The 4,659-nt window shown below is 38.4% G+C and overlaps 1 non-coding gene across 1 annotated transcript; it reads right to left on the reverse strand.

The window, feature by feature from the left end:
• Nucleotides 1-1,103: 1,103 nt before the first annotated feature.
• On the reverse strand, nucleotides 1,104-1,176 carry Trnaa-cgc (transfer RNA alanine (anticodon CGC)). Its single transcript has one exon. It is a non-coding gene; the product is annotated as a tRNA-Ala (tRNA).
• Between the last annotated feature and the right edge of the window lie 3,483 nt (nucleotides 1,177-4,659).

A 4,659-nucleotide genomic window follows, 5' to 3' on the forward strand; every position in this document is an offset into this window, starting at 1 on the left:
TCTATGCTTGACGACGGCATTATGCAGTAAGCTCATACAACAATCCATTACATGTTGTTGAGAAGAAAAATGGATCGATCAGGCTTGTATTAGATTCGAGACAAATCAATACTATCATTATTCCTGAAACAGACAGGCCGCAAACGTTGGAAGAACATCTTCAAAATTTTAATGGTGTAAAAGTGTTGTCTTCCGTTGATCTCAGATCCAGATTTTATCAGATCCAACTTCATCCAGAATGTAGAAAATACACAGCTTTCCTTTGTTTCGGCGATTGTTATCAGTTTCGGAAACTTCCTTTTGGTTTGAACATTTCTTTGGCAGCATTCATTCGCGGGCTAAATTCCATATAACCTGGGCTCTTAAAACGTCACATCATCTTACATGTGGACGATATTCTGATAGCAGAAGTCTCATGGGAACAACATAATCGCATCCTCAACAGCGTGTTACATATTTTTGCAGAATCTTGAATTACAGTTAACTTGGAAAAGTCTGAATTCGGTAGGACAAAGGTGAAGTTTTTGGGCCATATTATTTCTTCTGAAGGCATTCAGCCGGATCCTGAAAAGTTAGAAGCAATCAGAGCCATTCCAGTTCCATCCACATAAAAACAAGTCCGCAGTTTTCTCGGTCTCGTAAATTTTTACCTTCGTTTTCTGAATATGCAAATTCTAGTTACACGAAAACTATGTTCTCTCACTGGATAAAATACTATTTGGAACTGTGACGAACAAGCACAGTTGGAATTCAGTTCTTTGAAAGAACGCGCCAATACTATCTCATCCAGATCTGTCACAAGATTTCTGCCTTAACACGGATTCTTCTAAACTCGGTCTTGGTGCCCATTTATTTCAAGAACCACAGAAAATGACACTACTGTTCAGAAAACCTTTGTGCAAACAAAATCTGAAAAAAATATTCTGTTACTGATGGTGGTGGTTAGTAATTAACGTCCCGTCGACAACGAGGTCATTAGAGACGGAGCGCAAGCTTTGGTTAGGGAAGGATTGCGTAGGAAATCGGCCCGTGCCCTTTCAAAGGAACCATCCCGGCATTTGCCTAAAACGAATTAGGGAAATCACAGAAAACCTAAATCAGGATGGCCGGAGACGGGATTGAACCGTCGTCCTCCCGAATGCGAGTCCAGTGTGCTAACCACTGCACCACCTCGCTCTGTATTCTGTTACTGAATTAGAAGCTTTAGCTATCGTTTGGGCATTTAACAAATTCCGTTTCTTTCTTTCCGGTAAGCACGTGAAAGTATACAGTGATCATCGTGCATTACAATTTATTATGTCTTCAAAATAAAATCATGACAGGTTAAAACGTTGGGCACAGCTTCTGCAAGAATTCCACTTCACAGTAGTCTACATTCCCGGCAAGGAGGACATTGTTGCGGACGCACTGTCACGCGCACCGGCTGGGCTTGAGAAAAGTAACACAGAAGGCAACCTCGAGAAAAATTTCAGTATTTTTTACATTCAGAAAGTCACCGTTGAAAACTTCATTAGCACATCTTTAAAGGACATTGCTCATGAACAGGATAAAGATCCGATTTGGAAAGACATCAAAAGTAAATGGCATGAAAAGACAAAAACACAGATTCGGCATTATTATCTGGTTAGAAACAACATACTGTTCAAACGCTGCACTGTTGATAACAAGCTATGGTTACTTTGCATTCCAGATGATTTTGTTAATAAGCTCATTTGGTACATTCATTTCAGCTACGCACATTTTGTTCCACGAAAATGTTTTCATATTCTTCGAACGACTTGTTATTTTAAAAATATGGAAAAGAGAATTCGAAGCGTCTTGTCTATTTGTAAACTTTGTCAAAAGGCGAAACAATCTACTGTCTCACATCTTGCTCCGTTGTTTCCTATCATTCCTTCTAAGTTAAAAGAATTTGCTGCTGTCGATCTCTTGGGACCCCTTGTCAGAACATCGAATGGATTTTCGTACATTCTGGTCGCTGTTGAACTTACTTCAAAATTTGTTTCTTTCACTCCGTTACGTAAAGCCACTGGACAGTCTGTATCCAACGCCCTTGTTAAAAATTTCTTACGTGAAGTTGGACACGTTAGTAAAGTCATTTCAGATAACGGACCGCAATTCAGATCTGCTGTTTGGTTATGCATGCTTCGGAACCATAAAATCAAACCTGTTTTTATTTCATTGTACTCACCACATTGTAACCCGTCTGAACGGATTATGAAAGAAATCAATAAGCTTTGCAGACTTTATTGTCATATAAAGCATCAGCATTGGGACAGATTTTACACTTATTTCAAAATGTGCTGAATGAAATGCCTCATGACTCCAGTGCTTTACCACCTCCTCTTGTACTGAAGAATAAAGAACCACCGAACAGAATCAGAGAGCTTGTACCTTTCCCGAACACAAGTATTGATTTGTCTATTAAAAATATAAAATCTGCAGCAGACAAAAGGAGAAACTACACGGTAAAGCAAATGCAAAGAAATTGTATATTGCTCAGAAAGTTCTCATTAAAACTCATTCATTGTCACATAAGAAGAAACACTTGAGTCACAAATTCTTTCTAGTTTACAATGGACCTTACAGAATCCGACGTATACCACATGATAATTGCGTTGAAGTTGAAACTCGGCGTACTAGGAAGAGTAAAGGTTTACACCACATTTCACATGTAAAACCGTTTATTGAAAGATAATCTGCTTTTTAATTTTGTCTTTGGCATAAAACTTTTCACTTCACATTTCTACGATGCTTTGTCAGACTTAAGAAACTGTTACCATACACCAATGTTTTAAGTTAAATATCCAGTCAAGAACCAAGAGAACTTATTTAAACAGAAATTGCGAATGCATTGTTACAGTGAACAGACGACACAGTGTTGTTATTTGTACATTCTTGCTTGTTAGTAGCACCATTACGCAGCTACTATAAGACTTACATACTAAGAACATATACTGCTAATGAGATTTTAATGCAACATTTTGGTACTTGAAAAGATACTCATTATTTGAAGTACATTCGGTGAGACTAAAGATGATTTAGCATTTGGTTTCTTTGATAGCTAAACGATTATATCACGACGCTACTAATATGTGACAAAATTTACATTGTTGCTTTTGCGGTGTATCTGTTTCATATCTGCACAGTTTTTCTGTGTTATTCTGGAATGTAAAACGTGTTTTAGTAGTAACTTTTGTGGTATAGCTACAATGAGACAGCCTTTTTTGTAGCACAATAATACTTTCCATTATAGTACTTTCTTGATCACGGTAAGGTACGTAATAACTACGATATCTATACGCAAAGCATTTCACTTTCGTTTATGATGAGGTAAGTACATTGACTTCAGTAGAACTTTCTATACAGAGGACGATAACTACAACACTTCCACAGAATTATCTTACAGCAAGACGCACATTAGCGCATTTGAGTGATTAATTTTGTACTTAAACCATTTATTTTTCAAGATTTTTGAATTGCAAAGAACGTTTTCCGTGATACATTTCATTCCATTGCTGTAATCTGTAACACCTGAGGATATAATTACATTAATCCTCAGGGGGTACACGCCTACATTGTGTACTGTGTGTTTGGCAAGCACAAGGAACCCTAGCTAATATGGTATTTGCTTATACTACTTTACACATCGGTACCATATTTCTCTAACACAGAATTACACAGCTATCTGATTATTTAACAGAGAAACAAAAATGTGTCAGTGACGCATGTTTACGCAATTACACAGTTGGGTAATTTCACACTTATCAAATTGTATTTTTTCTGTACTTTGTGAACAGTTCATATTTTCCGGAACCATTGTGATATTATGAGAGCTTTGCATGATATATTTGGTATGGGATAATGATTTTTAAAGTACGTTTGAGGTAGATGACACTATTGAAATGAGCAGAGAATTTTTTTTAGGTTTTGAAATTATTGCAGAAAGCTACGACGTTTTTGAGATTTTGTTGAGTTTTTATGATGTTATTATTATGATTACAATGTGTATTACGCTGTTGAGGTATGTTTATGATTAATAAGCTGGTGCTTATGAGGAATTTGATTATGCTTTGTATTTATTATGATGAAATATTGAAGTGTCACCACAAGATTGACGTGTCGACGAATATACACTCCTGGAAATTGAAATAAGAACACCGTGAATTCATTGTCCCAGGAAGGGGAAACTTTATTGACACATTCCTGGGATCAGATACATCACATGATCACACTGACAGAACCACAGGCACATAGACACAGGCAACAGAGCATGCACAATGTCGGCACTAGTACAGTGTATATCCACCTTTCGCAGCAATGCAGGCTGCTATTCTCCCATGGAGACGATCGTAGAGATGCTGGATGTAGTCCTGTGGAACGGCTTGCAATGCCATTTCCACCTGGCGCCTCAGTTGGACCAGCGTTCGTGCTGGACGTGCAGACCGCGTGAGACGACGCTTCATCCAGTCCCAAACATGCTCAATGGGGGACAGATCCGGAGATCTTGCTGGCCAGGGTAGTTGACTTACATCTTCTAGAGCACGTTGGGTGGCACTGGATACATGCGGACGTGCATTGTCCTGTTGGAACAGCAAGTTCCCTTGCCGGCCTAGGAATGGTAGAACGATGGGTTCGATGACGGTTTGGATGTACCGT

The sequence above is a fragment of the Schistocerca gregaria genome, chromosome 1 (genome assembly GCF_023897955.1).
Source record: "Schistocerca gregaria isolate iqSchGreg1 chromosome 1, iqSchGreg1.2, whole genome shotgun sequence".
Lineage (NCBI taxonomy): Eukaryota > Metazoa > Arthropoda > Insecta > Orthoptera > Acrididae > Schistocerca > Schistocerca gregaria.